General features: G+C 43.5%; 1 pseudogene; it reads left to right on the forward strand.

The window, feature by feature from the left end:
- Nucleotides 1-244: 244 nt before the first annotated feature.
- LOC130311907 (U2 spliceosomal RNA) lies at nt 245-347 on the forward strand (annotated as a pseudogene).
- Nucleotides 348-11880: the final 11533 nt, after the last annotated feature.

The raw sequence follows: 11880 nt of genomic DNA on the forward strand, positions 1-11880 counted from the left end.
GAAGGTTTCCTGCCAAAGCCAGGTTATGGATTGCATTTAAAAATGGTCCATCAGAGTGAAATGGACTCCCATCTTCCTGCTTAGCAATAATGATATGGGTTTAGGGCCTGCTGTGTGTACTGGTGGGTGACTGCCACCCAGCCAGAGTGTGTATGGGAGGGTGCCAGCCAGCCTACCTTCCTACAAGTAGTGATGGTGCATGTGAAGGGGACAGCGTTGGTTCCTCCCCTTTCACAGTTATCACTTCTCATTCTTCCTTTTGGCTAGTATCAAATGTGGTGTCTGTTTATATCAGTTTAATATCTGATATGTCCCCTATCTGGTAGCATATATTAAGTGCACCACCAAGGTTCAGTGTTGGAAAGAAAAATTACCTGTTTATTTGCTGCTGCAGCTGTTTGCTGGCTAGTCCAGTGGGCCCCTACTGCAGGCAAAAGACAATAGGTGGTGCCGCTTGTGTCTGGCCCCTGTTGGAGCGACCAGGCACAGGACTGCTGCTGCTGAATGTCCTCTTTAATTGAATAAGCTCAGCAACCAGCACACCTGTGCAGGTTGGACATGACATGATAGGTAGCTGTCTTTCAGGTAGTGGGTGCTGAATCTTGTTAATTGACATGGGGGTGTCATTGCTGTTGATTGACCATGCATTGGTACTGTGGTATTGGAATAATAAAAACAAATGTTGCCAGCCAACCATCCATTGCAATAATGGATAGGACATCAGCTATGAGGCATTTGTTTGTACAAACTGCTGCTCACAACTAATGTTGTAATATAGTGTCTCCATCTGCTGGTGGTATTGAATAAGCAATAGTGCAATGATAGGGTCTGAAAAAGAAGAAAAATAAGAAGCAGCAGCATAGGAAAAAAGGAGGAAAGAAGGAAAACATGGAGAGAAGAAAAAAAGAAGGTTAAAAAAAAAGGTGAAAACATGTTTAAAAAAGTATTTCCATCTCTCTCTCTCTCTATATATGTATATATATATATATATATATATATATATATATTTAAAAGAAAAAAAATTATATATATATATATATATATATATATATACATATAGAAAGAGAGAAAGAGATAGATAGATAGATAGATACATACATACATACATACATATGTGTGTATTGTTGGAGTTGCAAACATGGGTGCACTTGACAAACTCAGTGCGGCTATTCCCCATTGAAAGATTGTTGCATCCAGGACCCTTAGCAGTGTGATATGCTACTCAATACCACTGGCATGGCCAGGTGTAAACAACATCTGACCTTTGTTGTGTATGTAACCATGGAGATTGTGATGTCACCTAGGCCCACCAAAGAACAGCCTTGTCAGAAGCAGCACTGCCATGAGCAGAAGCAGCAGATCCATAGGTTTTCAAATAAGCTGGATTTAACCAAGACAAGTGAGTCCAATAGGATGCAGGTATGTCCTCTATCCTTACAGTTTCCCGTGGCTGTTGGTTTTATACCGTTTGGGGACAGCCAAGGAGGCGTCAGCAGGCAACACAGGTAAGTGTGTGCTTGTGTGTGTGTGTGTGTGTGTGTTTCCTATGCAGATCCTAAACCCAGTATCAAATGCAAGTAGGAGGAGTAAGAAGGGTTCCTGCCAAAGCCAGGTTATGGATTGCATTTAAAAATGGTCCATCAGAGTGAAATGGACTCCCATCTTCCTGCTTAGCAATAATGATATGGGTTTAGGGCCTGCTGTGTGTACTGGTGGGTGACTGCCACCCAGCCAGAGTGTGTATGGGAGGCTGCCAGCCAGCCTACCTTCCTACAAGTAGTGATGGTGCATGTGAAGGGGACAGCATTGGTTCCTCCCCTTTCACAGTTATCACTTCTCATTCTTCCTTTTGGCTGGTATCAAATGTGGTGTCTGTTTATATCAGTTTAATATCTGATATGTCCCCTATCTGGTAGCATATATTAAGTGCACCACCAGGGTTCAGTGTTGGAAAGAAAGATTACCTGTTTATTTGCTGCAGCTGCTTGCTGGCTAGTCCAGTGGGCCCCTACTGCAGGCAAAAGACAATAGGTGGTGCCGCTTGTGTCTGGCCCCTGTTGGAGCGACCAGGCACAGGACTGCTGCTGCTGAATGTCCTCTTTAATTGAATAAGCTCAGCAACCAGCACACCTGTGCAGGTTGGACATGACATGATAGGTAGCTGTCTTTCAGGTAGTGGGTGCTGAATCTTGTTAATTGACCATGCATTGGTACTGTGGTATTGGAATAATTAAAACAAATGTTGCCAGCCAGCCATCCATTGCAATAATGGATAGGACATCAGCTATGAGGCATTTGTTTGTACAAATTGCTGCTCACAACTAATGTTGTAATATAGTGTCTCCATCTGCTGGTGGTATTGAATAAGCAATAGTGCAATGATAGGGTCTGAAAAAGAAGAAAAATAAGAAGCAGCAGCATAGGAAAAAAGGAGGAAAGAAGGAAAACATGGAGAGAAGAAAAAAAGAAGGTAAAAAAAAGGTGAAAACATGTTTAAAAAAGTATTTCCATCTCTCTCTCTCTCTATATGTATATATATATATATATATATATATATATATATATATATATATATATTTAAAAGAAAAAAAAATTATATATATATATATATATATATATATATATACATATAGAGAGAGAGAAAGAGATAGATAGATAGATAGATAGATAGATAAACATACATACATACATACATACAACATACATACATACATACATATGTGTGTATTGTTGGAGTTGCAAACATGGGTGCACTTGACAAACTCAGTGCGGCTATTCCCCATTGAAAGATTGTTGCATCCAGGACCCTTAGCAGTGTGATATGCTACTCAATACCACTGGCATGGCCAGGTGTAAACAACATCTGACCTTTGTTGTGTATGTAACCATGGAGATTGTGATGTCACCTAGGCCCACCAAAGAACAGCCTTGTCAGAAGCAGCACTGCCATGATCAGAAGCAGCAGCACCATAAGTTTTCAAATAAGCTGGATTTAACCAAGACAAGTGAGTCCAATAGGATGCAGGTATGTCCTCTATCCTTACAGCTTCCCGTGGCTGTTGGTTTTATACCGTTTGGGGACAGCCAAGGAGGTGTCAGCAGGCAACACAGGTAAGTGTGTGCTTGTGTGTGTGTGTGTGTGTGTGTTTCCTATGCAGATCCTAAACCCAGTATCAAATGCAAGTAGGAGGAGTAAGAAGGGTTCCTGCCAAAGCCAGGTTATGGATTGCATTTAAAAATGGTCCATCAGAGTGACATGGACTCCCATCTTCCTGCTTAGCAATAATGATATGGGTTTAGGGCCTGCTGTGTGTACTGGTGGGTGACTGCCACCCAGCCAGAGTGTGTATGGGAGGCTGCCAGCCAGCCTACCTTCCTACAAGTAGTGATGGTGCATGTGAAGGGGACAGCGTTGGTTCCTCCCCTTTCACAGTTATCCCTTCTCATTCTTCCTTTTGGCTGGTATCAAATGTGGTGTCTGAGGGCCTCCTTTGCATGTGTCACGGTGCAGCGGACTCTTGTTGAAAAGACTGGCTCAGCGGGCAGGTCCATGTCTCGCTTGCTTCTCATGCCCCTCTGGAGACAGCTGGGCTGGGACAAGTGGGACACTCCCTGGTTCTATGGGGATGTTGTCCGGTTTGTGAGGGAGCACCAGCTGGAAGGACTGAAACCCGACCTATGGAAGCCGAAGACAATCCACAAGCTCATCCGAGCTAAGGACTTGACCGAGCTGGTTACGGGACTCCCCGCAGCCACTGCAGAGACAGTTTGGAACAATGTGGCCTCAAAGCGGCTTACCAATGGACACAAGGACTTGTCGTGGATGGCCGTCATGGGAGGTCTCTCTCTCAGGTCATTCATGCATGCCCGCAACCTGTGCAAGACCCGGTACTGCCCCCGTTGCCCCTACGTGGAGGAAACATCTTTCCACATGTTTTGGCAGTGCCCCTTTGCACAGGGTCTGTTGGACGCCCTAGAACAGGAACTCAGAGACTCAGTGCCCAGGAGCTGCCTATCGTACCATTCGGTGCTTTACGGCCTGTTCCCTGGGACCCACGACGTGGAGGCCATCCAGGAGGCCTGGCGCCTTATGAACTGTTTTAAGGACGCAGTGTGGCTTGCCAGGAACCGCCTCGTGATCAACAGGGAAAACATGTCCGTCCGGGACTGCCGCAGGTTCATCAAGAACCTGCTTAGAGACTATTCCATCTTGGACAGCTCGGCCGTTGATGAGGAAGAAGAGGAGTGAAGACCCCTCTCCTTCTCCCATGTCTCCCTGAAGATACAGCCCCACAGTTTGGCCCTGTGATCCGCCCCCTCCCTACCCCCACATAGTCGCCCACACCCCTACCCCGATCACAGATTGTATTATTTGGTTTTTGTTTGATCTCTTGTGCCTTTCTATTGCAGGATTGAGCTGAATGTTAGAGTAGCATGGTGTGCGATGTATAGCTTAGGGAACCTTTGCTGTGTATTGTACTATCATGCTTTGTGTGACTGTAATTTATTGTACGACTTGTAATGACTGAACGGAAAATAAAGCTCTTTCAATCAAATGTGGTGTCTGTTTAAATCAGTTTACTATCTGATATGTCCCCTATCTGGTAGCATATATTAAGTGCACCACAAGGGTTCAGTGTTGGAAAGAAAGATTACCTGTTTATTTACTGCTGCAGCTGCTTGCTGGCTAGTCCAGTGGGCCCCTACTGCAGGCAAAAGACAATAGGTGGTGCCGCTTGTGTCTGGCCCCTGTTGCAGCGACCAGGCACAGGACTGCTGCTGCTGAATGTCCTCTTTAATTGAATAAGCTCAGCAACCAGCACACCTGTGCAGGTTGGACATGACATGATAGGTAGCTGTCTTTCAGGTAGTGGGTGCTGAATCTTGTTAATTGACATGGGGGTGTCATTGCTGTTGATTGACCATGCATTGGTACTGTGGTATTGGAATAATAAAAACAAATGTTGCCAGCCAACCATCCATTGCAATAATGGATAGGACATCAGCTATGAGGCATTTGTTTGTACAAACTGCTGCTCACAACTAATGTTGTAATATAGTGTCTCCATCTGCTGGTGGTATTGAATAAGCAATAGTGCAATGATAGGGTCTGAAAAAGAAGAAAAATAAGAAGCAGCAGCATAGGAAAAAAGGAGGAAAGAAGGAAAACATGGAGAGAAGAAAAAAAGAAGGTTAAAAAAAAAGGTGAAAACATGTTTAAAAAAGTATTTCCATCTCTCTCTCTCTCTATATGTATATATATATATATATATATATATATATATATATATATATATATATTTAAAAGAAAAAAAAATTATATATATATATATATATATATATATATATACATATAGAGAGAGAGAAAGAGATAGATAGATAGATAGATAGATAGATAAACATACATACATACATACATACAACATACATACATACATACATATGTGTGTATTGTTGGAGTTGCAAACATGGGTGCACTTGACAAACTCAGTGCGGCTATTCCCCATTGAAAGATTGTTGCATCCAGGACCCTTAGCAGTGTGATATGCTACTCAATACCACTGGCATGGCCAGGTGTAAACAACATCTGACCTTTGTTGTGTATGTAACCATGGAGATTGTGATGTCACCTAGGCCCACCAAAGAACAGCCTTGTCAGAAGCAGCACTGCCATGATCAGAAGCAGCAGCACCATAAGTTTTCAAATAAGCTGGATTTAACCAAGACAAGTGAGTCCAATAGGATGCAGGTATGTCCTCTATCCTTACAGCTTCCCGTGGCTGTTGGTTTTATACCGTTTGGGGACAGCCAAGGAGGTGTCAGCAGGCAACACAGGTAAGTGTGTGCTTGTGTGTGTGTGTGTGTGTGTGTTTCCTATGCAGATCCTAAACCCAGTATCAAATGCAAGTAGGAGGAGTAAGAAGGGTTCCTGCCAAAGCCAGGTTATGGATTGCATTTAAAAATGGTCCATCAGAGTGACATGGACTCCCATCTTCCTGCTTAGCAATAATGATATGGGTTTAGGGCCTGCTGTGTGTACTGGTGGGTGACTGCCACCCAGCCAGAGTGTGTATGGGAGGCTGCCAGCCAGCCTACCTTCCTACAAGTAGTGATGGTGCATGTGAAGGGGACAGCGTTGGTTCCTCCCCTTTCACAGTTATCCCTTCTCATTCTTCCTTTTGGCTGGTATCAAATGTGGTGTCTGAGGGCCTCCTTTGCATGTGTCACGGTGCAGCGGACTCTTGTTGAAAAGACTGGCTCAGCGGGCAGGTCCATGTCTCGCTTGCTTCTCATGCCCCTCTGGAGACAGCTGGGCTGGGACAAGTGGGACACTCCCTGGTTCTATGGGGATGTTGTCCGGTTTGTGAGGGAGCACCAGCTGGAAGGACTGAAACCCGACCTATGGAAGCCGAAGACAATCCACAAGCTCATCCGAGCTAAGGACTTGACCGAGCTGGTTACGGGACTCCCCGCAGCCACTGCAGAGACAGTTTGGAACAATGTGGCCTCAAAGCGGCTTACCAATGGACACAAGGACTTGTCGTGGATGGCCGTCATGGGAGGTCTCTCTCTCAGGTCATTCATGCATGCCCGCAACCTGTGCAAGACCCGGTACTGCCCCCGTTGCCCCTACGTGGAGGAAACATCTTTCCACATGTTTTGGCAGTGCCCCTTTGCACAGGGTCTGTTGGACGCCCTAGAACAGGAACTCAGAGACTCAGTGCCCAGGAGCTGCCTATCGTACCATTCGGTGCTTTACGGCCTGTTCCCTGGGACCCACGACGTGGAGGCCATCCAGGAGGCCTGGCGCCTTATGAACTGTTTTAAGGACGCAGTGTGGCTTGCCAGGAACCGCCTCGTGATCAACAGGGAAAACATGTCCGTCCGGGACTGCCGCAGGTTCATCAAGAACCTGCTTAGAGACTATTCCATCTTGGACAGCTCGGCCGTTGATGAGGAAGAAGAGGAGTGAAGACCCCTCTCCTTCTCCCATGTCTCCCTGAAGATACAGCCCCACAGTTTGGCCCTGTGATCCGCCCCCTCCCTACCCCCACATAGTCGCCCACACCCCTACCCCGATCACAGATTGTATTATTTGGTTTTTGTTTGATCTCTTGTGCCTTTCTATTGCAGGATTGAGCTGAATGTTAGAGTAGCATGGTGTGCGATGTATAGCTTAGGGAACCTTTGCTGTGTATTGTACTATCATGCTTTGTGTGACTGTAATTTATTGTACGACTTGTAATGACTGAACGGAAAATAAAGCTCTTTCAATCAAATGTGGTGTCTGTTTAAATCAGTTTACTATCTGATATGTCCCCTATCTGGTAGCATATATTAAGTGCACCACAAGGGTTCAGTGTTGGAAAGAAAGATTACCTGTTTATTTACTGCTGCAGCTGCTTGCTGGCTAGTCCAGTGGGCCCCTACTGCAGGCAAAAGACAATAGGTGGTGCCGCTTGTGTCTGGCCCCTGTTGCAGCGACCAGGCACAGGACTGCTGCTGCTGAATGTCCTCTTTAATTGAATAAGCTCAGCAACCAGCACACCTGTGCAGGTTGGACATGACATGATAGGTAGCTGTCTTTCAGGTAGTGGGTGCTGAATCTTGTTAATTGACATGGGGGTGTCATTGCTGTTGATTGACCATGCATTGGTACTGTGGTATTGGAATAATAAAAACAAATGTTGCCAGCCAACCATCCATTGCAATAATGGATAGGACATCAGCTATGAGGCATTTGTTTGTACAAACTGCTGCTCACAACTAATGTTGTAATATAGTGTCTCCATCTGCTGGTGGTATTGAATAAGCAATAGTGCAATGATAGGGTCTGAAAAAGAAGAAAAATAAGAAGCAGCAGCATAGGAAAAAAGGAGGAAAGAAGGAAAACATGGAGAGAAGAAAAAAAGAAGGTTAAAAAAAAAGGTGAAAACATGTTTAAAAAAGTATTTCCATCTCTCTCTCTCTCTCTCTCTCTCTCTCTCTCTATATATATATATATATATATATATATATATATATATTTAAAAGAAAAAAAAAATATATATATATATATATATATATATATATACATATAGAAAGAGAGAAAGAGAGAAAGAGATAGATAGATAGATAGATAGATAGATACATAGATACATACATTACATACATTACATACATTACATACATTACATACATACATACATACATACATATGTGTGTATTGTTGGAGTTGCAAACATGGGTGCACTTGACAAACTCAGTGCGGCTATTCCCCATTGAAAGATTGTTGCATCCAGGACCCTTAGCACTGTGATATGCTACTCAATACCACTGGCATGGCCAGGTGTAAACAACATCTGACCTTTGTTGTGTATGTAACCATGGAGATTGTGATGTCACCTAGGCCCACCAAAGAACAGCCTTGTCAGAAGCAGCACTGCCATGATCAGAAGCAGCAGCACCATAAGTTTTCAAATAAGCTGGATTTAACCAAGACAAGTGAGTCCAATAGGATGCAGGTATGTCCTCTATCCTTACAGCTTCCCGTGGCTGTTGGTTTTATACCGTTTGGGGACAGCCAAGGAGGCGTCAGCAGGCAACACAGGTAAGTGTGTGCTTGTGTGTGTGTGTGTGTGTGTGTGTGTGTTTCCTATGCAGATCCTAAACCCAGTATCAAATGCAAGTAGGAGGAGTAAGAAGGGTTCCTGCCAAAGCCAGGTTATGGATTGCATTTAAAAATGGTCCATCAGAGTGAAATGGACTCCCATCTTCCTGCTTAGCAATAATGATATGGGTTTAGGGCCTGCTGTGTGTACTGGTGGGTGACTGCCACCCAGCCAGAGTGTGTATGGGAGGGTGCCAGCCAGCCTACCTTCCTACAAGTAGTGATGGTGCATGTGAAGGGGACAGCGTTGGTTCCTCCCCTTTCACAGTTATCACTTCTCATTCTTCCTTTTGGCTGGTATCAAATGTAGTGTCTGTTTATATCAGTTTACTATCTGATATGTCCCCTATCTGGTAGCATATATTAAGTGCACCACCAGGGTTCAGTGTTGGAAAGAAAGATTACCTGTTTATTTACTGCTGCAGCTGCTTGCTGGCTAGTCCAGTGGGCCCCTACTGCAGGCAAAAGACAATAGGTGGTGCCGCTTGTGTCTGGCCCCTGTTGGAGCGACCAGGCACAGGACTGCTGCTGCTGAATGTCCTCTTTAATTGAATAAGCTCAGCAACCAGCACACCTGTGCAGGTTGGACATGACATGATAGGTAGCTGTCTTTCAGGTAGTGGGTGCTGAATCTTGTTAATTGACATGGGGGTGTCATTGCTGTTGATTGACCATGCATTGGTACTGTGGTATTGGAATAATAAAAACAAATGTTGCCAGCCAACCATCCATTGCAATAATGGATAGGACATCAGCTATGAGGCATTTGTTTGTACAAACTGCTGCTCACAACTAATGTTTTAATATAGTGTCTCCATCTGCTGGTGGTATTGAATAAGCAATAGTGCAATGATAGGGTCTGAAAAAGAAGAAAAATAAGAAGCAGCAGCATAGGAAAAAAGGAGGAAAGAAGGAAAACATGGAGAGAAGAAAAAAAGAAGGTTAAAAAAAAAGGTGAAAACATGTTTAAAAAAGTATTTCCATCTCTCTCTCTCTATATATATGTATATATATATATATATATATATATATATATATTTAAAAGAGAAAAAAAAAAAAATATATATATATATATATATATATATATATATATATATATATACATATAGAAAGAGAGAAAGAGATAGATAGATAGATAGATAGATAGATAGATACATACATACATACATTACATACATTACATACATTACATACTTACATACATACATACATACATACATACATATGTGTGTATTGTTGGAGTTGCAAACATGGGTGAACTTGACAAACTCAGTGCGGCTATTCCCCATTGAAAGATTGTTGCATCCAGGACCCTTAGCAGTGTGATATGCTACTCAATACCACTGGCATGGCCAGGTGTAAACAACATCTGACCTTTGTTGTGTATGTAACCATGGAGATTGTGATGTCACCTAGGCCCACCAAAGAACAGCCTTGTCAGAAGCAGCACTGCCATGAGCAGAAGCAGCAGATCCATAGGTTTTCAAATAAGCTGGATTTAACCAAGACAAGTGAGTCCAATAGGATGCAGGTATGTCCTCTATCCTTACAGCTTCCCGTGGCTGTTGGTTTTATACCGTTTGGGGACAGCCAAGGAGGCGTCAGCAGGCAACACAGGTAAGTGTGTGCTTGTGTGTGTGTGTGTGTGTGTGTTTCCTATGCAGATCCTAAACCCAGTATCAAATGCAAGTAGGAGGAGTAAGAAGGGTTCCTGCCAAAGCCAGGTTATGGATTGCATTTAAAAATGGTCCATCAGAGTGAAATGGACTCCCATCTTCCTGCTTAGCAATAATGATATGGGTTTAGGGCCTGCTGTGTGTACTGGTGGGTGACTGCCACCCAGCCAGAGTGTGTATGGGAGGCTGCCAGCCAGCCTACCTTCCTACAAGTAGTGATGGTGCATGTGAAGGGGACAGCGTTGGTTCCTCCCCTTTCACAGTTATCCCTTCTCATTCTTCCTTTTGGCTGGTATCAAATGTGGTGTCTGTTTATATCAGTTTACTATCTGATATGTCCCCTTTCTGGTAGCATATATTAAGTGCACCACCAGGGTTCAGTGTTGGAAAGAAAGATTACCTGTTTATTTACTGCTGCAGCTGCTTGCTGGCTAGTCCAGTGGGCCCCTACTGCAGGCAAAAGACAATAGGTGGTGCCGCTTGTGTCTGGCCCCTGTTGCAGCGACCAGGCACAGGACTGCTGCTGCTGAATGTCCTCTTTAATTGAATAAGCTCAGCAACCAGCACACCTGTGCAGGTTGGACATGACATGATAGGTAGCTGTCTTTCAGGTAGTGGGTGCTGAATCTTGTTAATTGACATGGGGGTGTCATTGCTGTTGATTGACCATGCATTGGTACTGTGGTATTGGAATAATAAAAACAAATGTTGCCAGCCAACCATCCATTGCAATAATGGATAGGACATCAGCTATGAGGCATTTGTTTGTACAAACTGCTGCTCACAACTAATGTTGTAATATAGTGTCTCCATCTGCTGGTGGTATTGAATAAGCAATAGTGCAATGATAGGGTCTGAAAAAGAAGAAAAATAAGAAGCAGCAGCATAGGAAAAAAGGAGGAAAGAAGGAAAACATGGAGAGAAGAAAAAAAGAAGGTTAAAAAAAAGGTGAAAACATGTTTAAAAAAGTATTTCCATCTCTCTCTCTCTCTATATATGTATATATATATATATATATATATATTTAAAAGAAAAAAAAAATATATATATATATATATATATATATACATATAGAAAGAGAGAAAGAGATAGATAGATAGATAAATAGATAGATAGATACATACATACATACATACATATGTGTGTATTGTTGGAGTTGCAAACATGGGTGCACTTGACAAACTCAGTGCGGCTATTCCCCATTGAAAGATTGTTGCATCCAGGACCCTTAGCAGTGTGATATGCTACTCAATACCACTGGCATGGCCAGGTGTAAACAACATCTGACCTTTGTTGTGTATGTAACCATGGAGATTGTGATGTCACCTAGGCCCACCAAAGAACAGCCTTGTCAGAAGCAGCACTGCCATGAGCAGAAGCAGCAGATCCATAGGTTTTCAAATAAGCTGGATTTAACCAAGACAAGTGAGTCCAATAGGATGCAGGTATGTCCTCTATCCTTACAGTTTCCCGTGGCTGTTGGTTTTATACCGTTTGGGGACAGCCAAGGAGGCGTCAGCAGGCAACACAGGTAAGTGTGTGCTTGTGTGTGTG

Source organism: Hyla sarda, unplaced genomic scaffold, assembly GCF_029499605.1.
Source record: "Hyla sarda isolate aHylSar1 unplaced genomic scaffold, aHylSar1.hap1 scaffold_169, whole genome shotgun sequence".
Lineage (NCBI taxonomy): Eukaryota > Metazoa > Chordata > Amphibia > Anura > Hylidae > Hyla > Hyla sarda.